Raw genomic sequence first — 24,036 nt, 5'->3', positions numbered from 1 at the left:
CAAGTGTAGAAGTATAAAAGTTTTTCTGAAAAAAAAAAAGCATACAAATAAGTTTTGACATAATGCAATTATTTAATTTCGAGAGTTCGTTTATCGTTGGTAGTTAACTAAATGTTTTTGTTATTTAATTTATTTTTCCTTTATAACACCAGAAATTGTTTTTAACAATTTAAAAATAAATATTGATCTTAATTTGAGGACATCTTACTCTCTGAAATCACAGGACACGTATTTTTAAAAAGAATAATTTAAGTGACCTTGTTTCCAATCCTTCAAGTTAAGGAAAAAAGAGTTAAGTGACCTTGTTTCCAATCCCCGATTCTAAGAAATAGTCTCTTCAACCAGGTGGTCCACTTACCCCAGACGCCAAAAGATTCAATGGTCGCCAAAAAATTTGAAAAAAAGGGGATAAATAATGGAAATGGTCAACTTCAAAAGAGGTCTCCTTTCTGTTTTATTGCAGGAATGCGATACACAACAGCCTACTAAAAAAAGTAAGTAAGTAAACTTTTATTCTTTAGCTCATGTTATATTTTCAGTACACTATTATTTATTAATTTTTCACAAATAGTTTGTTTTTATTTTCTTTATTTAGTTTTTAGAAATTATATTTTTTAATCGTTTTCTTCTGCAAGAATGTTTCTTTGTATGATTAGCATGTAAGTTACCATTTTAGTTTTAAAATGAATTATAAGTTCCATTAATCCTAACAATAGAAAAATGATTTTCTATATCTATTTAAATCAAATGCTTCTTTATTTTTTTGAAAAGTTTTTAATTTAATAATTATTTAAATTAATTTACTTACTTAGTTTAATTACCTTATTTAATTTATTAGAAAAATCGGTAGTCATTTTTTACCAGGACTATGTATTGACGGCGCGTTTCACCTTTTGTTTCAAATAAAACTTCTGATCAGACCTAAAGGGTTTTCTTCAAATATGTTTCTGACCACTAAAAAAAAAAGAAATGGTATTAACATTTTCTAATTTTTGATTAGTTTATCGTATAATTTAAATTTAATAATTTTCTGATAAGAGTTTTTTAAATTCGAAGCGTTTAACAATCTGAAACTCGTCTCACACTTGCTTTCAGGTCTTAATTTTTTCGAATATTTTTCAGAATAAATTAACTGGGAAAACTCTTTCTAAGTTTGCTTTTGTTGTTTTGTAATTGCTTTTTATTAATGTTATTATTATTATTATTTTTTTTTTGTATGGATGGAAATGCTGCAAGAAAAATCTTTTGGAAGAAAGGTCAAGATAAAAGGTAAGAACATCTCAAATCTTTATATTAAGGGTAAAATTTAGGATTAAATTTTTAATAATATTAGGAAATAACTTTACTGTTATTGAAGTATGTTTTTTTAAAACATTTTTAAATTTTTTAAATAAATAACGCATAATTTAATCTGCAAAAGCATTTTTTTAAAATGTCTTTTAAAATTTTTTTCTTATTTTTGAAAAACTTTATATTTATAACGAACGTTACATTTATAATGAAGGGTAAAAATTTTTTTTGGCCCATATCTTTGTGTACAAAAGGGACAGGAAATTTGATTTTAAGTAAACAGAAATGCAGGAACTGTCAGGAACGATGCAATTTTCGGCCAAAACATGAAAAAAATCTTGCAATAAACCTGAAATATAATTCATTCTGAAATTCACGTTAACACTATGCAGCCAATGAGGTTAAAAGTAATTAAGATAAACATCTACTTTCTTATCCCATAAAAGAAATCTACTGCAAAATATTTGCATTTTTTAAAATTATTTAAAATAAGAATATTTTTTTGTTGAAATAAATTCAAAGTTCTTTTTAAGTATAGAAATATTTGCAGCATAATATTTTTTCTTTCTTCATAGAATTAAGTTTTCTGTTTCTAGCTCTTTTTCCAGCTCTTGTGCAAATTTTACTATTTATCTAATCTTATTTATCTTTTTCTTAATATATTATTTCATTCTCTATCTTAAGATTTATAAGGTTGTTTATTTTAAATCTCTTCCTGTTGAACTTTCACCTATTGAAATTTTATTTTTAAAAAAGCATTATGCTTGACATATTTTCCGTAAAAAAAAAGTGATTTTAATTGACTGTTGAATATATATATATTTCTGATGATTACTATGTAGCGCAAAAAATTAATCTAAATATTTTTTGAAATTATAATGGAAAAGGCAAGGAATTTTATTTCTAAAATTAAGGGTCACCCGGACAATAGTAATATATTGGACTATTTTAGTATCTTTAATTTGAATAGACTTCTATGTCTGTTTTGCCGGATTTTTTTTCCATTCATATCTTATTCCTTTTCTAAATTTGAATTAGAGAACAAAATTTAAAAAAGAAAATTTTTCATTTTAATACTACGTCATGTTATAAAAGAACTATAACTTATTATCTTCTTAATGATTGCCATTTATAATATTTGATTAATTTGATAATGTAATTTTATTATAAATATTAGGCAGCATTTATCTAAACACACATTTTACTCCATTTTAGAAAAAGATGCATAATAAGTTAAGACTTTAAATTCGATTTTTTACTTTAGATATAAACTTGTCCTCTAAATTTACCCTTTCAATTCTGAACTATATTTTATAGCATTTGCCTAGTGTAATTATTTTAAAGGCAAGATCATCAGTTGTTAATACTAGTTTACGATAAGCATTGAGCATATACAAAATAGATGGTAAACATTAAACTTATTGTCAGATATATTGTATAGAAAATAGTTAGAAGCAGTTTTTTATTTTTTTCTCAATTCATTGTTCTTACTTTGTTGATTTTTTACTGTTTTTTCTATGGTTATATTCTTATTATTTTCTTTTTCTTTCATGAAAAGTCTGGAGAGACTGAAAATGGCAGTCAACAGAAAAGAAGGTAAGAACATGTTAAAACTACATTTTAACTTAGTGGCATCCATTTTATATTCTATAATTTGTGGTATTCTTTGTATTATTGAAATATTTTATGATTATTAGTAAATAATTGTTTATAATTTTAAAGAAAATATTTTTTTGAATCATTAACATTTTTTAATCAAACTACTTATTTCTGATTAGCAAAAGTACTTTAGTAAAAAATTTGCAAGTTTATTTTTGACTTTTGTAAATATTGACCACATACTAGACTAACAAACATACCATACACATACTAGACTGAAATTGAAAATTTTAAATTTACTAGAATTTTTTTTGAGGTGGGAAACATTTTTTTAGTCAAATGATTTAATTTTATCATAACTTATCTAATTTTACCTAATTCTAAAATAAGTAATCTAAATTTCCCATTTCAATTTTGAACTATATTTTATAGTATTTGCCAATGGTAATTATTTTATAAGAAAGATCTTCAGTAGTTAATAATAATTTCGGATAAGCATTGTGCATGTACGAGATAGCTGATAAACATAAACTTATTGTATAGAAATGAGTTCTAAGCAGTTTTTTTTTTTTCAATTTAATGTTTTTATTTTGTAGATTTATAACAGTTTTTTCCACGTTCATATTCTAATTATTTTTCTTTCTTTCATGAAAAGTCCAGAAATTCTGAAAGTGTGAATGAACTAGAATGGTTGAGTACTAGAACTAGAATGAACGAGAATCAACAGAAAAGGTAAGAACATGATAAAACTACATTTTATCTCAGTAGCATTTTATATTCTATAATTTGTGGAATCTATTTTACAAATTCATAGCAAAATTAGAATGCAGTTTTAATAATTTCCTCGACTGTAATTTGTATTATTAAAATATTTTCAGATTATCAATAAATAATTTTTTATGATTTTAAAGGAAAAATTTTATAAGGAAATATTTTTTTTTTAAATCGAAATTTTTTAATCAAAATACCTGTTTTTGATTTTCAAAAGTACTTTCCTAAAATCTTAGCTTTTTAGCCGCCTAAATTTATTACTTTTTTAAAAAAGTTTATCTTGTTTTTTTAAAAATTATGCCTATACTAGAATTACTTGTATTTGTTGAGGGAAATTTCTTTTTTAGTCAAATGATTTGATTTTATCATAGCTTACATGCCATTTTAAAGTAAATTTCTTTTCACAATTTTCTGTATTAAAAATTTAAAAGTAAAAATTTATTGTAAAATAAATTTAAAAATTATTGCATAGTTGTTATTAAGTGCTATGTACTGTTATAATGTTTTATATATATATATATATATATATATATTTCACTGCTTTTCAACTTTTTTTTATGAGAGAAAAAATTTAAATATTTTAAAAAACCGTTTAGTTTAAACCAACCTATCTTGATGGCGTAAAATTTATATTCTTTAGTTAGTTTGTAAATTCATTACAAATTCAGAAAATCATTCCTCTTTATCGCATATTTTAATAACTTCTTTTATAATAATTGGTATATCATTTTTAGGTAATTAATACTTAATGGAGTATAATTTTGAAGGATCATATATTCTTTTAATTGATAGAAATTTTAATCAAATAACATATTTTCAGATTTTAAAAGTACTATTTTAAAAAATTTTACTTTATTATTTTTTGCATTTGTAAAAACCTTTAGTTTGTTTATTTACTTGAGGTTAAAATTGCTTTTAATTAAATAATTTAATTTTATATAAACTTAAAATATTTTCACATATTAATTTAAAGTAAAAAATTCGTTCATAGTTCTTAATCGTAAAAAAGTTAAAATTTGCTTAAATATTAAAAATATTAACATTACATTACATATTAATAGCTACAAACTATTTTGGTGAGAATGTATTCTTTCTAATTTAAAAAATATTAAAGCTTTGCTATCAAATTCCTTATTTAAAATGCATTTTTATGTTCAATTATTAAATAGATTGATCTGTAGTTACAAAATGCAATATATAAGCAATGTTAAGCGATACGTACCGCTTCAATTAGTTTTCTAACTTATGGAAGCATTTTAAAAGTTAACAGTTTATAACAGATGAGTTTAAAGTAATGAAGTTTGGTCACCACTTTTAACTTTTTTAAAGTCAATCATAGTTCTCTTTTAAACTAATTAATTGTTTCATAATACTGTAAAGAGAAGTTTTATCCAGGTTGTTTCGTTAATTCATAGGATATTATTCATAGTTGTTTTAATATTTGATGCTGCAATTTTTTCCATCCAAATGAATCCGCTATTTTACACATTTGCAATAGATGTTACAAAGTACAATGGAATTTTATAAATGTAATACTTAGTTTTATTACAAGCTGGAATATTCATTTTGTGCTATTATTACCTTTTGTTACAATCAGCTTAAATTTATTTTTGTGACAATCAATGCTTGCTAGTAAATAATAAAAAAAAACCACGTGGTTTGAGCAACTTTATTAAATTCTATAACGTACTATATTTATAAGAGAAAAACAAAATTGTTGAAAATTATTGAATAGAATTTTTCTTCAAATATTTCCCTGGGATCAATAAAAGTATTTTGAATAGTTAGAATTAATTGATATTATAACTTAACCCAGAATTAAAATGCGTCAAAAATTAATTAGATATTTTGTTTCTGTACGTATTATTTAATAAATCTGATGTAAAAATAAATTGGTTACTTTTTTGCAGGAAAACTAGATTCATTGTGAAAGAATGATGCTTATAAAGAAGTTATTGTACAGTTATATACTTGTTTGTATTTTGATTTGTTATATTGAAATAAAATAATATTCTTTTCTTAAGGTCATGTTTTATTTTAAATTTTATGCATTTTATTCTTATTAAAATTCCAGCTTTATTTATTTAAAATAACAGAAATTGATGTGTTATTTACAGGTAGCCAGTATATATATATTTTTTAAAATATTTATGATATGTCTTGTTTATCTATTATTGAATGTGAATAATATTGAATAGAAAGTTAGCCAATATTAAATATGAATAATATTGAAAATAAAAATAATGACTGGGCTGTGGCTTTGTTTCTATCAAGAATAGTTAATTGTAGGTTTAATATATATAATTATTTTCATTTTTTTTTCATAACTTAAATAACTTATACATTATTATATATAATTATTTTCATTTTTTTTCATAACTTAAGTAACTTATACATTAAGTCGCAATATGTTTTATCTTAGAATAAAATTTTTATTTAATTTTACCTCATAATGTGTAAAAAAAATGTTAACACTCAATTAAACACACAATGTTTTTATATGATTCTACATTTAACTTATTGCATTTATAATTGATTAAAATGAAATAAAAAAGAAATATATTTTATTATGTAAGAAGATTCATTGGATGATAATTTATTATAAATTAAAAAAATTTTTGCATGTAATGGCAGTTATTGCTTTATTACAATATAAAAAGTTAAAATGCAATAAATTACTATAACTGATATCAGCAGAGTAAGCGAAAACAATTTATGCTCCTTAAATAAAAATTGTTATCAACAACATGCAGCAAAAAGTCTTTGAAATTTAAGGAGAGCTCTAATAAATAAGTAAGTGACAAAAAAAATTGCCGATACACCTAACATAAAGGTGTGATACCGGCAAGGATGGCATTAAAATTTTCTATTGACCCAAGTGTGAGGTGAGTTAAGGGTGGTATATCAGCAAATAAGGCAAAGAAGTTCGCCTAAACATCTGATATAAAGGTGTGATACCGGCAAGGACGGCATTAAAACTTTCTATTGAACCGAGTTTGAGGTGAGTTAAGGGTGATACACCGGCAAATAAGGCAAAGAAGTTCGCCTAAGCACCTGAAATAAAGGTGCGATGCGGGCGAAAACGGCATAGACGTTTTCTAATCAGCCAACAGTTAAGGTGCCTGAACGGCAAGCGAGGCAACGACGTGTGCCAGTGAACATATTCAGCTGTTGATAAAAAGGCAAAAAAGACATCATAAAGGTACAATAAAAGCCTTTACGGCAATTTTCTCTTTATTCTGTGAAAAAAATTTTTTTTCCCGGTATTTAACAGGCAAAAATGGCAAAGTAATCCAGAGGCAACAAACTAGTTCCGGTCCTTTAACGATTGCCGTCGCTTTGCCTGAAATGCCATGCACTGGCCCTCATTCTGGCCCAGATTTCACTTTATTAACGGAACCGATACGGCAATGAAAAGCCCGCCGTAATGGCACTTTAGGAGAGCCGACATTGTCCCTTCACTAGCCCAAAAGTCGTGTGCTTGTTGGGATGGCACTAATAAAAAATAACCTTTCCAAGTGTTGAAAATACACTTCAGGTTGATTTATAACAACCAGAAGTGTAAAATGGCCCACCTTAGGTTAAAAAATATATACCTCTACAAGCATAAAATTATGTACCTGAGGTTGAAAAATAATCACCTGAGTGGAACAAAATACATTTGAGGCTGATTTATAACAACCAGAAGTGTAAAACGACACACCACAGGTTGATAAATATATACCTCTACAAGCATAGAATTATACACATGAGGTTGAAAAACAATTACCTGAAGTCGAACAAAATACACCTGAGGTTGATTTATAATAACCTGAAGTGTAAAATGACACACCTTAGGTTGTTGAATAAATACTTCCACAAGTGTAAAAAAATATACTTCAAGCTGATATGTAATAACCTAAGGTTGAAAATGAAACACTTTAAGGTAGTAAATATCTACCTCTCCCCAGATGTAAAATTAAACCCCTCAAGTTGAAACATATATACCTCTGGAGGTATATTTAAGGTATATTTGAGGTTGGTTTTGAGGTATTCATTTGCACCCTTTTCATCCTCAACGACGTATTTAAATTACAACCTCCTTTATACCTTTAAAATATACCTCGTTTATACCTCATTTATACCTCGATTTTTTCATAAGGGTAGTTTGTTGGCTTTTTTTAACAGAACTGTGAGCAAAAAGGAGTTGAAATGAAGGCCTTATCAACACATATTAGTGTCCAACCCTTTGACCAATAATGAATAATTACTCATTCCCTGGAGGGAATGAGACAGAAAATGCATATTGATCCCACTGCTGACACCATACAAGTGCATCATCTGACTGGGTTGGAAACATCTGCTTGGTGCAACATCTACTTCGTTTGTTTAGGGAAGGGAAAGTGAGATAAAAGAAACGAACAAGAAAAAATGCTATTGTAAAACATTGAAATATTGTGAAACATTGAATTATTGTTTAAGAATATTGTATGATGATTCATTAATTTAAAATTCATTTCATTGTGCCAAAAGTTTAAGTTCGCGGTTTTCTTTGTAAGAAGATAATTTGTAAACAGCATCCTGATGTTTCAATACATTCTGAAACTTATTTTCGGAAATTCAGCATAAAATGCAACTCAACATATTCTTCACTTATGATCAGCTACATTTATCACCAAATATTGCTACTATTTTTGTTTATTTCCTTTGTTTACAAATTCCTTAAACGATTCTCCCCATCACCACATACGTATATATGATACAATACTCTCCTTTTAAATAGACTTCATAAGGTCTTTGCGAAACTGAAATGGGGGCAGTAAAACTAAGAAGATAAAATGCTTTTTATCATTTTTATATTCACCTCAATATTCAGTTTCAACAACTCCAAATATCTGGCTACTAAACCTTAAGTCTTAAAATTATAATTTTAAGGTTAAAGGTAAATTCATAATTACAATATTGATGGAACGATTTTCGTATTTTTTTAAGGACCACAAGAACCCTGTAAAAATATTAAAATGCGAATGTTTGCTTTTATGAAATAATACTAAAATAATGAGGTTCTAAAATTGAAAAAAAAAAAAAAAGAAAAAGAAACTAGTCACAACTTTCTAAAAAAAATCTGCGCAGTGCAATTTTTTTTACTGCTAACCTTAAAAGAATTTTTAAGGACGTCAAAGAATTTCATTTACAATTGAAATTTCGAAAGTCGAATGAGATAATAAAATACTTCCTACCCTCAGGAATCAAAGTTAAATAGTTGCAAGGGCATTTATTTTTAAAAACTTAACTTCCATGATCTACTCTAAATTTTTTGAAAATTAATTTTTTTATTTGTCCTTTCTAAAATTTATCCTAGATATATTAAAGGGTTATTACAAGAGGAATTCGACTAAGTTTATTTTTTACAACCTTTATTACTTATTTGTTTAAAATTATTCAAGCTATATAATTTAGGGCATCCACAGAATGATTGTATTCGAGGCTTTTCTTTATCTTTGATGACGCTATCAATAAAATAAAGGAATAAGTTGATATAAACAATAATATTTAAATTGTTTCTATTATTAGCTCTCAAATAAAAATGTTTTTCCTTCAAACAGATTTCAATTCTGGGATTAACGAAATTATTGAAACTGCTTATTTGAACATTTTCATTTTTGTTTCTTTATGACGAAATATGAGAAAAATCTGTGTTCATAATTTTACTCTCTCTCTCTCTCGGCGTATTTTTTTAAAATCAAATTAGTATCGAAATTACGTATTTTTTTATTGCATGTGTCAAATATACATATATTTTGGAGTTAAAAGAATCTAATGTTTTTTTTTTATAAAAGAGTTTATTTCTCAATATCGATTTAGATCATAAAAAAAAGGGTAGTCTGAGAATGCAAATGGCAGAATAATCATAAAAAGAAAAATTTTGAAAATTAATCTTATTTAAATTATGATTTATTTTATGAAATATAAGGGTAAAACGTATAATATACTAATGAAAATCAGAAAAATAGTTACAAAATATTTATTTGAAATGAAGTTTAGTATGATAAATTTTGAAACAAGGTTCGAGGTAAAGTCCCAACAAATTTGCGTTTCTTGGTGATTTTACTGTTGTTACCAGTTTCAGTTTTTTTCAGAAACAGCACATTTTGAAAAGAGTGAACAAAATGTTGCTGCTTGTTCGCAGAAATAAGGACAAAGCGTCATTTCTTATGGATGGTTGTAACAATAGTAATAACAAGTACAAGCGATAACAGGCTTCATAAAACCCGAAGAAATTTAGAAAACTTCTGAAGTATCCGCTCGCTTTATGTTATGCTTACTAGGTGATGTATAAGAAGGCTTAATATTCTAGGAAGTTTAATTATTGTGATTTGTACTTAAATTTACGCGTAATTTTATCATTCATAAGAGTTTTTTATAATTTATAAATTCTAACAGAACGTAAGTTGACTACTCTGTTAAAACGTATTGTCCGACTATAAATTACAAGCATTGTAGTAAATTTAGAATAGGCTCGTAAAAACAATGTTTACATAGTAATTCGCATCTGACAGAATTTCATTGCAACAATGATAAAGATAAAAAATAATTTTTATCAAAGAAGTTTGCCATGTAAAAATAATTATTAATTAATCGGCTCCTTTTTAGTTAAAACCATTACATTTTAGAATGTTTGAAATTTTATTCCCAAGACGAACACTATTGTTACATTATTTAAATTTCCTGTTTAATATATTGTAAAATAATGAGTTAAACATCTTTATCTTAATTTCCTGAATATAGACAGATTTGCATGTTTTTGATACATGATTAGTTATATTAATTTATAAATGATAGCAAATGGTTTAAAACTAAGCAACAATATGGTTTATTTAAAGTGTGTTTACGTTAAATGAAGAGCAGTGCTGAAAAGGTGTTAAAATTTTTATTTAGGAAGTTTTTAATAATTCCTATTGAATGAAGTGTGAATATATCCTAATATTTCCTATTGAAGTGTGAATATATCCTAATATTTCCTATTGAAGTGTGAATATATCCCAATATTTCCTATTGAAGTGTGAATATTTCCTATGAAGTGTGAATATTTCCTATTGACTCTTTGAGCTTATACAATGTACAAAAATATTTTGATAGTTAAGTGTCATTGTACTTTATCTTAAAAGAAAAAAATTAAAAAGCATTGAATTTGATATATTTTTGTATCTGTATATGTACTTGAATATTCACTTCAATTGAAAAAGGCTTAAGGGTTTTGAACTATAATTTCTTTTTAAAAAAAAATAATTAGGAAAGAATAAAATTATTACTTGAGAGCGGCTATAAATGAAATATTTTTCGACTCTTGCGCAGTGATACTGAGATTTTTTGGTTCAGGTATTGTTACGGAAATCTACCTATTAAATTTTAGACCTATTTAAATTTATTTTAAATGATTTCAGTTTTACAGAAATATTCAATGCTAATAGTTTTAAATTTGCTTTAACTAATTTAGTGTTTTCAATGTAAAGTTTAATTTTTTTCTCTTATAATTTTAGCTTCGTCTGAGGCTGCTGGATACTGCAAATGGAAAATGACATTCTGTTGGAATACGAGGGCCCGTAAGTTCAATCCTGACAGAAAACAAAACAACTGGTGTGAATATATGGCAGCGTTACTTTTAAAAAGCAACCAGTAAAAGTACAAGTATTCTTAAAAAAAGTAACAAGTAAAAAGTTCTTATTTTAAAAAGTAACGAGTAAAAAGTACAAGTAAAAGCACAAGTACTAAACAAAAAAAGTAACGATTTAAAAGTACATTTCTAGGAAATCGAAAATTCAAAGTAACCTAAAATTTTATTGAATAATATTCTTATGTTCTTTAATGTTTTTGCAAGATTATTGTTATTTATTTATTTATTTTTAATTTTGATAGTTATGGACATTAATTTATTTTTAAATTTGGAAGAATATTATAATATAATTTTATAATATAATAGTATAATATAATTTTAAAATCAAATATAATTTTAATATCAAACCTTTTTTTGGCTTTGCACGAAAAAGAAATTTTATCTATTGATTTTAATTTTTAGTTTATTATTTTTATTTATTTAAATAACCATTGATTTAAAATTGTTTTACTCTATAGAAACGCGTTTTAAAAGCACAATCATAAACAAAGCAAACACCAGATAGCTTTGTGATCTTTGAGCTAGTAAAAAATAATTGAATGTGCAGTATGAGTTGAAACAAAACAGTCTACAGTTTTATTTGTAACAATGGCTAACGCTGAAGTCATGCGAGAAAATCACTTTCCGAGCATTTCTGCCTGACGGAATAATTAAAATTTGTAACCGAATTTTAGTATCAGCGGCTAAATTAATACCTTCGAGTTTTCAAGAGTTAAAATTGTAACTATAATAGTTTTCAATAGCACAAATAGTTCTGAAGTTCTTAGAGATTTGACTGGGCGTTGTTTGACAAGGTCGGGCATAAACATAATTTTAGTAAAAAATGTACCAGGCAAAAATGTATTTAGCAAAAAATGTATTAAGACAAAAATGCATTATTAGTGAGCTCAAAAAGAAAATTGAAAAACGTAATAACAAAATCCAACATTTTTTATTTAAAATTTATTAAACAAATGCATAAAACTCGAAAATGAATGAAAATAACTTGCTAATCAATATTTTTATTCATTTTGCAAAATAATTGCATTTCGAAAGCATTTTTTTTTTCTTTTAGAAAGCATACCGACTTTTAGAAAAAAGTAACGATTTCATTCAACATTTCCGTAACAAATACTTGTACTTTTTCCCTAAAAAAGTAACGAAAGTACAAGTAAAAGTACTAAATTTAAAAAGCAATGAAGTACAAGTAAAAGTACGTACTTTTTACTTGTACCGGCGGTACAAGTAACGAAAGTAAAAGTACTGCCATATATGCTGGTGTGTATATGCTGTTAGATTCTCTTTAAATCTGCCGGAGCTGAAAGTCCTCTTGTTGTTGTGTAGAAGTTTGAAGAAAGGCGTATCTCTGTGTGATTCATCCCTGCTGTGTGTTTGTGTGGTTACTGTTGCTGACAATTTTATAAAATCTTTCAATAAAGCAAGGATTCATCAGTATTCAGTTTATTGCTTGGAAATATAGTTGCACATAAACAAAAATTTGCAATTGAAGGGAAAAGAACTGCATGAAATAAATGACTGTAAAGTTTTGGAATTCTTTTTATTTAAAACTGTTGCTTTTTGCAATAAAAATTATTTTATTTAATGACAAATATGTTTTCTTAAGGATTATATGTTTATATTAAACAATGATGGTAAGAATATGTTGCTTTTATAGTTGAGTGAAGTTTATATTGTGTTTCGTTTTAAAATAAAATCATTAAATTGTGAAATAATGCTTGCCATGATTTAATTTGATTAATTTTTTTTTATTCTTAACTACTGCATTGTGTAATTTATACTGCAACTTTGTAATAAATCTTCAAAATTTAAGAAAATGGGGTAGGCAGATATGTGTTCATTAATAAAACTTAATAAGATATAATGTTGGAAATTTTTTTATAGTCATGATAGTAATGTTTAAGTATTTTGAAATTAGATGCAGTTAAAATTCGGTTTCTTTTAAATTTTCAGCATATCGGAAACAATTTTATTTTGACATCATTGTTAAACATTAACTATAGCTTATGAGCATTTATACTACTAGCATTGTATTTTTACTTTAATTTTGAATTATTTAGTTCAAATTTGAGATAAGGAGTGTATATTAATTTTTATGATGTTTAAAATAATGATAATAGTAAAAATTTCTTTGGCTTAATATTGAAAATTTAGCTGAACATTTATTTATATTATTGTTAAAGCAAAAAATTTAAACCGACGAAGAGCAGAATCTTGTTTAAGTTTTCATCAGTAAGGTTCTTTGCAAAGCAAGTTTTTAAATGCATAATATAGTTTTTTTTTAATGGCTAATTGATTAATACCAGAAAATTGACTCTAGCATCTGCTTAATTTTTTAAAATTTATTTTCTGAAAAGCTCTGTTTAAAATGTTTACATATTACATCTGCTTTTTTCCAATGTCATAACGCATAATCTATAATCAGCGAAATAAAAGCAATGGAATTGTTTCAAACAAAAATCAATTTTTTTTATAGTGCAGCGGATCGTCTCGCCATTACGGCGATAACGAACTATCCTGGAACGCCGGTTTGGCGTGAACATTCAAAGTTGGCAACCCTGCCACAGAGACTGTTTTCCCGCATTCGGGTTACAGCTTCGACCACTGTAGCGTCGTAATTTTCACGTTCGTGCTAAGGCACGTGTTTATTTTATTCAGGATGTAATTTTACTAATTTCCTATTTCATTAAATATGTTTAACTTCTTATCTATGACTGGCATATATTAATTTCCTTTTAGATGTTTATTTAACTTTAAGTATTAATCTTTAAGTAATTAATTTAATTGCATGTGGCTTACCCATGTGCACTTAAATAGCAACGTTCTTGAAAGAGTAATGGATTGTTGCCAAATTTTGATCATTCATACTAAAAGCAACTTTTAAAAAATAATGTAAAAAATGTTATTATATTTTCGTCTCATTCTTGTATGCAAGTATATGTTAGTTCAAATTTAATTTAGGTAAAACAATATTTACTGACAGTTTTGAAATTAAAGTGTTATGTAACCCAAGTAGCATCTAATATTGAATAACATCAGAAAATTGGCAAAATCTAACTTTATCTTGCACAACTTCTAATATTAGAAAGATACAAGAGATCGCTGTTTGCTCTGCATTATATAATATTAGATTCTATGTAAACTAATATTATCTAGCTTTCGTCATAATATTACTTTGCGTTAGTTTTGATGCTATATAATATTAGATTTTGTATTTTCTGATATTATTTTGCTTTGCTTTTTATTTTTTTGGAGTAAGCAAGAGGAAGATATGGATGGTTGTAGAATAATTCGGCGATATAATTTTACTTAATTTTCTGTAATGTTGTGAAGCAGTAAAACATAGAACAATAGTTTTATGTCATTCCATGCATTATCTACTTAGCAGTACAGAAATACTAAATAAAATTATATTGGCGAATTCTGCTACCTTCCATTTTTCTCCTCCTTTTTCCAAAGTATATCGTATGTTCAGCTAATTTTTTTGAATATTTCAAACTTAATTAGGAAATAATATTTTATTGCAACTTTTATTGATATTTTTTTCTTTTATTCACACAATGGGTTTTCTTACAAATTTTTATCATTAATAATTTTCAAGTCTTCAATTTTAAAATGTACTCTTAATTTTTTAAAAAAAAACTGGACTTATTTTATCAAAATCTCAATTTAATTTGTTAGTATGTAATATATATATATTTTAAATGTGTAACTTAAGCCATTTGTAATTTCACAATTATCATTCATTATTTATATTCAGAAATTATATAATAAAACCACACTGTATAATTATAAAGTTATATATTTACATTTGAACTGAGTGGAAATTTAAACTTAAAATTTCTCCCCTTATAAAATTAAAATAAAATTGTTCAATTTTTAAGTGCGTATTTCTTGTAATAACTGGCACAATAAAGAACAAAATTTAAAAATATTCAAATTACTTACTTCAACAAATTTACACATATTTTTTCCCCTTCTTTTTTCGCTGGAATTGCTAAATGGAGAAGTACTTACGAAGCTTTATTCTTTTAGTATTTGAAATTTTATTTAGCAAAGCACCTAAAAACAAAACTCAAACGCAAGGAAGAAATTTTTCCAGGGAATGAAACCAGGAAAGCAACTAATATCATTAAAATTGCTAATATTTTTTTATAATGTAAAAATAACTTTTATGGGCACACCAGAAATTTTCATCAATTCGATAATTATTTAAAGGTGTTATGTTCTATTAAACTAACAATCTTTGTAAAAAATTTACATAACATTTTAATTTCAAAACTGTCAGTAAATATTATGTGTTATCTAAATTAAATTTGCACAAACATATAATTGCATACAAGAACGAGACGAAAAAATAATATAATTTTTTACATTATCTTTTAAAGGTTGCCTTTAGTATTAATGATCAAAATTTGACTACAATCAATTACTCTTTTGAGAAAGTTACTATAACAAAATAGATTTTTGATTTAGACAATACCATTCCTCGTTTTTCTCTGATTATATAGTATGCGTTATGAAGAATTAGCCTTAAAAAACATATATTATGCATTTAAAAAAGTTGCTTTTGCAAAGAACCTTATATATAAAAATTTAAACAAGATTCTTCTCTACGTTGATTTAAATTTTCTGTTTTTACAATAATGTAAATAAATGAGCTGCTAAGTTTTAAATATTAAGCCAAAGAAATTTTTACTATTATCATTATTTTACAATTACATTATTTTAAACATCATAAAAATATATATACACTTCTTATTTCAAATTTGAACTGCAAAATTGAAGTAATAAATACAATGCTAGTGACATAATTTCTCATAAGTTAGAGTTAATGTTTAACAATGATGTTAAAATAAAATTGCTTCTGATATCTACAAAATTTCTTGAATTTTCATAATACTTAAGCATAACTATAATGACTAGAATAAATTACATAATGCAGTAGTTAAGAATAAAAAAATAAATAAAATCAAATCATGATAAACATTTCACAACTTAATTATTTTATTTTAAAACAAAACACAATATATAACTTCACTCAGCAATAAAAGCAATACATTCTTACCATCATTGTTTAATATAAGCTTATCGATATTCTTTTTTTTAAATATAAGTTAAGAACACGTATTTATAATTAAATAAAATAATTTTTATTTTTATTTCAAAAAGGAACAGTAAAACCATGAGTTATAATTTTAATTATTATTATTTTTAAATTAAAAAAAATTCCAAAACTTTGCAATCATTTCATATAGTTTAAAGTTTTCCTTCGATTGCAATTTTTTGTTTTTGTGCAACTGAACTATATTTCAGAGCAATAAACTGAAAATCTTTGCTTTATTGAAAGATTTTATAAAATGGTCTGCACCATTTGTGCATATCACACAAGAACACAGCAGGGATGAATCACACAGGGATGCACCTGTCTTCAAACTTTCAGCTCCGGCAGATTTAAAGAGAACCTCCAGTCGTTTTGTTTTCTGTCAGGATCAAACATATGGCTCCCAGTTTTCTACCAGAATGTTAATTTCCATTTGCATTCTACAGCACCCAATCTCAAAAATGAATGGCTCCTCCCTGGTAGATGAGCTTGTTTATCCAGCGGACGAAGCTAAAATTATAAGAGAAAAAAGTTAACTTTACATTGAAAACACTAAATTTAAACCTCTACTTTACTTTACATTGAAAACATTAAATTAGTTAAAGTAAATTTAAAACTATTAAGCATTGAATACTTCTTTAAAACTTAAATCATTTCCTTTGAAAATGTTTACAATTTAATGGGTAGATTTCCGTAACAGTACCTACACCAAAAAATCTCAGTATCACCGAGCAAGAATAGAAAAATACTTCACTTATAACCGCTTTCAAACAATAATTTTATTCTTTCTTAATTATTATTATTTTTTAAAAAAAGAGGAAATTATAGTTCAATACACTTAAGCCCTTTTCAATTGAAGCGAATATTCAAGTATATATACAGATACGAAAATATATCAAATTCAATACTTTTTAATTTTTCTTAAAGATTAAGTACAATGACACTTAACTATTAAAATATTTTTGTACCTTGTATAAGCTCATGGAGCCAATAGGAAATGTTCAAATTTTTTTTTTATAAACTTCATAAATAAAAATTTTAACACCTTTTAAGCATTGTTCTTCATTCAACGTAAACACACTTTGAATGAACCATATTGTTGCTTATTTTTTAACTATTTGCTTTCATTTATAAATTAATATAATTAATCATATATCAAAAACATCTGTCTATATTCATGAAATGAAAATAAAGATATTTAACTCATCATTTTACAATATATTAAACAGGAAATTCAAATAATGTAACAACAGTGTTCGTCTTGTGAATAAAATTTCAAACATTCTAAAATGCAATGGTTTTAACTAAAAAGTAGTCGATTTATTAATAATTGTTTTAAGATGGCAAATTTGTTTACTAAAATTTTTTTTTTTATCTTCATCATTGCAATGAAAAAAAATTCAAACTGCAAAACTCTTTGTGACAAGCCAACAGAAAAAGTGGCGAAAAGTGTTAAATAAACAATTGCTTATTTTCTTCCATTGCTTATTTTAAAATTCGATTAATGTAAAAGAACATCAATGTAAAAAGATACTATGAGAATTCAAAATCATCAATTCATGGTTGAAAAAATCATGTAGAAGGAGAATTCTCTAACAATTTACATATTTCAAAGCTGTAAATATATATCAAATACAGTTTGCCCCTCCCCCCAAATATGTTTACATAACGTTTTTTAAAAGTCAGTATGCATAACATAAATTTTTTAATTGTTTTATTAAATTTTTAGTCTCAGATTATATCTAATAGAAATTTATTTAAAAACTTTATTAAACAATAATTATTTATCAGACTAATTATTATCATAATAATTATTTAATAAATATTTATTAAACTAAAAGGAACATTACAGAATAGGACAAACTCGAAAGGTATAACCCAGGGCAAACATATACATATTTTTGTTAAAAAAAATTGCAAGTTTAAAATCTATTTGGCGATTGCACTTGGCGGGACAGATCACGATACTGAAATATCCCCAAGAAATTTAAATAAAAATGTTTAATTCTTTGTTTTACAATATTTCAGACATGAAATTTTAATACTGGAACAATATTGTTTGTATTGAACGTTAAACATTCTAGAATGTAATAGTTTAAACTGAGGTAAAAGTAGCCGATCATTAATTTTCTAATTGTTTTAACTTGGCTAATTTGCTTACAGACAATTATTTTTATCTTTTTCAATGTTGCAGGAAAACTTTGTCACAGTCGAATTACTTAGCAAACGTTGTTTTACAAGCATATTTTGAACTAATTACATTACTTATTATTTATAGCTAGACAATAAGTTAACAGAGAAGTCAACTACTATGTGCGAACAATAATGATCACAATTCATAATATTAACTGACTTTATTAGATACATGATTTTTAACTAAAGCAAAAACATTACTTACAATACTTCTTTAACGTTCCATGTAACTATCATTGAAATGTATAAAGTTTTCAAATAATTACTAAATTATAGATATCTTATGTAATTGAAAAGAAAGCAGCCAAGCTCTAACAATATGGCGTCGTAAACAAACGCGCAGAAGAAACATACAACTCAACAGTTGAAAAAGTTTTTCGAGTTCAATCGTTCGCAAACTACCACTAATATTATTTTTCGCTTTCTTTGCATTGGCTAAAAAGGATATTTTAAGTAATATTTAATTTATTGTTTTCTTTCATAAATAAATGTTTATTTATTAATAATATGGGGTAACCTTTCGCAAAAATGTGGCGCTGTACCAAAAGTATGAAGTGGATGACTATTTTGAAAGTTCGAATGTTAGATCGAATACTATATAATCTTATATCATATTAGTTCTAATATTAGAAGATAGGATTCAATAGTTTTGCGTTTTCTAGCACGGCAGTATTATATTGCATCTTTCTAATATTAGATCATATCTTTTTGCTACCTGGGAAATTGTTTGCAAAGATTGTTGGTTTAGTACATAACACCTTTAAATAATTATTGAATTGATGAAAATTTCTGATGTGCCCATAAAAGTTACTTTTCATTATAAAAAAATATTAACAATTTTCATAGTGTTAGATGCTTTCCTGGTTTCACTTCCTGGAAAAATTTCTACGTTGCGTTTGGGTTTTATTTCAGGTGTTTTGTTAAATAAAATTTCAGATACTAAAAGAATAAAGCTATGCGAATATTTCTACATTTAATTTCTGTAAAAGAAGAAGGGGCAGGAAATGTGTAAATTTGTTGAAGTATGTAATTTGAATATTTTTAAATTTTGTTCTTTATTGTGTCAATTATTACAAGAAATGACCACTTAAAAATTGAACAAATTTATTTCCACTCCACTGATGTAGAACCCATCTCCACTGATGTAGCCTTTCATCTCTTTAAATCTCATCTTCATTCCAACCACAAGGAATTACCTCATAGACTCTCATCACACGATGAAGGGGTAAAGGGCCGTTCCGGCCTCAGGCACCCCGAACCACCAACAAGACCAGACCTTTCACCTCACGTCGTGAGGGAAGGTAGTCTTATAACCGAGCTCTCACAAGAAGCGATCCCGTCGCGGTTTTCTGTTTTTTATACAGGCTCCGCGAGAAGCGATCCAGCGCTTTTGAAGCAGACGAGCAGTTACTGAGAAAATTTGGAGCCCCAGTGGTAACGTATAAACAACGATTTCAATTTTGAGATGGAGACGAGTGGTAGCGAACGAGAGGCCGGCGAGTGCGTCGGAAGTAGTGGTTCACGTATCAGGGGCAAATGCGGTGAACGATGAGAGCGTAAGGGCCTTTAATAGGCAGTATTTGGAGAATCTTAAGAATGGCTGGTTACCTCCAATGAGTGGGGGTAACGTGAGTGTAAATAAAAATTGCAGTGATGGGGCACTGGCAATAATGGCAGAGCAAATGAGAATAATGAATGAAGGGATGAGTGAACAGATAAAACAGTTGAATGATAAGATCGATTTTCTCATGGATGAGAATGAGAAATTAAGGCAGGAGAATAGGCACCTGCAAAAGGCACTAACACAAAGAGAGGAGCTGCCCACTCCTCTTGTGAAGGAGACTGAGCCGGTCAAGGAAGTGACGAAGGAAATTAAACCCTCCTACGCAAACATCGCCTCTAAAAAGAGGAAAAAGGGTAAAAACAATTCCAAAAAAGTTGTTGGGAAAGTTGACAGGAAAAAAGAATGTACGGTATCATCTGATAGCGATGATAAAAGTAGTGGACAGACTAAAAAACCGAAAGTTGCAGAAAAATAAGTGGTAGAAGTTATAGAGATAGAAAAAGAGAATGAATGTGAGGAAGGGACCTCAGAAAGTGATGTTGACGAGATGGAGTTGGAAAGAAATTTCCAACTCCAAAAGAACAAAAAACGGAAAGTCCCTCCGATTATCATCAGCGATAATAACCAAACTTGGACGACAATCTCTAAAACACTTAGAGAAATTCACATAAATGGCTTTACTGGAAAAGTATTCGGGGATACTTTGAAATTATCTTTAGCTTGTGAAGATGATTACCGATGTGTCACACGGTACTTTAAAGAAATGAATATCAAATTTCACACGTTTAAACTGCAAACTGAAAAACCGCTTAGAGTATTCCTAAAAGACATCCCTGCCGTCACAGAGACCAACTAGGTAGAGAATGCGCTGATAGAAAAGGCTTCACCTTACAAAAGGTAAAACAAATGAAAAGTTTCAGAGATGGGGCACTGAAGAAACTTCCACTGTTTATAGTGACAATGCCCAAGACCGAAAAAAGCAAAGAGAATTTTGATCTGATATTCCTAATGAATTTAAAGATCAAAGTTGAATCATATAAAAGCAGATCTAATCATGTAACACAGTGTTACAGGTGCCAAGGCTTTAATCATGTGCAGGATTCTTGCAATCAAGATATAAAATGTCTGAAGTGTGGAGAGGGGCACTTCACTCACCTATGCGAAAAGAGTAAATGCAGCCCAGCGAAATGTGCTAACTGTGGGGGTGAGCATCCCTCAAACTTTAGAAACTGTCCTAAATACCCAAAAGGCCAAATCAAACAACGAAACTGGCGAAGGAAGAGATATCAAACAACATCTGATCCTCAATTCAAAGAGGAATATTTGGACCTTAACAAACAGATAAAGAAAATGTGCAAAACCTTCAAAACGAGGCAGTGGAATGAAAAAGTTGAAAGTTTATGTGTGAAAGATAACAGCATATGGCAATTGGCTAAGGCACTGCACACGGATCCACAGAAAAATAAGCCTCAAAGAACTGACAATGGCTTTGCATGCATAGAAAGAGAGAAAGCTGAGGTATTTGCGGATTGTATGGAAGAACAGTTCTCTTTAAATCAAAATTTTAATCCTCATAATGATAGGATAGTAAACGAAAGCGTAAATAAATTTTTGAATGAAAACAGAGATCCACAGCTGATAGATAGTACTGATTTTCAAGAAGTAAGAGCAATTATAGTAAAACTGCATAATAGAAAAGCCCCTGGCTTAGATAATATTGAAAATAAAATGATCAAAGCCCTACCAGATCATTATGTAGAATATCTAACTAAGATATTTAATGCATGTTTATCGTTAAATTATTTTCCGGCAATTTGGAAGACTGCAAATATAATCCTATTTCCTAAACCAAACAAGGACTTACTATCTCCGATTAGCTATCAACCAATAAGTTTGATCTGCACTCTTGGGAAGATACTAGAAAGGATAGTATACAGGGTGTCCCAAAAGGTCGTTTTCAAACTTAACATGCTGGTCTGTCATATCATGATGAACAAGATTTACATAGGAACTTGTGTCCGAAAATTTAAACTGAGACCGCTAGAGGGCGATAAGTGCAGGTTTGGATGAGGAGAAAAAAATTATATCGATAGCGGTGTTAATATGATTTTTATTATAAAACATCACAGCAAATGCTCAAAATTCCTTCCATTCGCCATAATGCACGTTTCACAGCGTCGGCGCATGGATTCACGAACCCGTTCAAATTGGCCAGGAGTGTCACGGACACGTGTTGCCGCTTCCGCGATCCTGGCGATAAGATCCATGTCCGATGTTATAGGTGTCTCGTACACTATGGACTTCATGTGTCCCCACTGGTAGAAATCCAGGGGAGTCAAGTCGGGGGATCGCCGCGGCCATGGGACTGGTCCGCCTCTACCGATCCAGTGATTAGGATAAATCCTATCGAGGTATTCTCGAACAGCGTAGCTAAAGTGGGCTGGCGCTACATCATGCTGAAACCAGATGTTTCGGCGTGCAGCGGCTGGAACGTCAGATCCGGCAAAACTCTTTCTAAAAAATGCGATAGGTATTTCCGTCTAGGCGTTCAGGTAGAAGGTAAGGGCCAATCAACATGTCACCGATAATACCAACCCAAACGTTTACGCTGAAACGTTGTTGATGTGCATGGGCACGTATACATCTTGGGTTTTCATGCACCCATACGTGCATGTTGTGCACAGGTTCACGACACCATCCCGTGTAAAGCAGGATTCATCAGAAAACAAAATCCATGATGAAAAATCTGGCTGTGCGACCGTATACGTAATGCATGTCGGCCATTTCTGCGCTACTAAACTCATTCATCCTTCTCCTTCAACGCCCACGCCTGAAATGATTGCTTTTCCCACTCTCCCGTTTTCGTGCAATTATCGCCCTCTAGCGGTCGCAGTTTTAATTTTCGGACACAAGTTCCTATGTAAATCTTGTTCATCATGATATGACAGACCAGCATGTTAAGTTTGTAAACGACCTTTTGGGACACCCTGTATACAAGGCTCAAAACATACTTAAGTTGTTTACCAGACGAGCAGTACGGGTTCAGGTCGAAACTCGATACTACTAAGCAGTTGTTACGCATAGTTGATTATGTTGGCTGAGGATTACATTTAAAACAGACTTCGGCTTTGCTGATGCTTGACATTAGTAAAACGTTTGATAGAGTTTGGCACAAAGGTATTATTTATAAATTGATAGAACTTGAATTCCCGAAAGGATTAATAAAATTTATTAACAGTTATTTGGCAGAGAGAAATTTTCAAATTAGAATGAAACTCCACGGCGAGGAGTATTAGAGCAGGCGTACCGCAAGGTAGCATACTCGGACCAATTTTGTATATCCTTTTTACACACGATTTCCCAATCGATAGGGGCGATTGGAGCAGTCTAACTCCATTCTATGCAGATGACACAGGTGTCATAGTGAAATCTAGTAACCCGAACATGGCGATAGAGAAACTGCAAGAAAAGATTTACGATTACGAAGAATGGTGCTTAGTTTTTAAATTCGAGATAAATGCTCAAAAGTCCCAACTATTGATTATCCAGAAGAGCAGGAAATCAATTAGAGAGCATAATGACCTAGTACTTTTTAATCAAGTGATACCAAGGGTAAACAAAGCTACCTACTTAGGTCTAGTCATTAACAACAGACTGACTTGGTCGGATCATGTGAAAAATGTTAAAAATAAAGCCAATGTTGCAACATTAAAACTGCAATCCTTCATGTAGAGCGAAAAATTGAGCTTAAAACTGAAAAGGCTACTGTACAACTCCATGATAAGATCAATCATGACCTATGCGTCGCCAGCATGGTGCAATGTATCAGAACGTGAGCTTGGGAAACTCACAGCAACGCAGAAC

The 24,036-nt window shown here is 28.3% G+C and overlaps 1 long non-coding RNA gene across 1 annotated transcript; it reads left to right on the top strand.

Moving 5' to 3' along the window:
• The first annotated feature begins 349 nt into the window (after positions 1–349).
• LOC147801183 (uncharacterized) lies at positions 350–5,652 on the top strand. Its single transcript, XR_015430406.1, has 4 exons — positions 350–1,269; positions 2,849–2,886; positions 3,545–3,621; positions 5,571–5,652. It is a non-coding gene; the product is annotated as an uncharacterized LOC147801183 (long non-coding RNA).
• Positions 5,653–24,036: the final 18,384 nt, after the last annotated feature.

This window comes from Parasteatoda tepidariorum, chromosome 11 (assembly GCF_982258835.1).
Source record: "Parasteatoda tepidariorum strain Cologne lab strain chromosome 11, Ptep-v5.0, whole genome shotgun sequence".
Lineage (NCBI taxonomy): Eukaryota > Metazoa > Arthropoda > Arachnida > Araneae > Theridiidae > Parasteatoda > Parasteatoda tepidariorum.
This window is presented reverse-complemented; position numbering and strand designations above follow the sequence as displayed.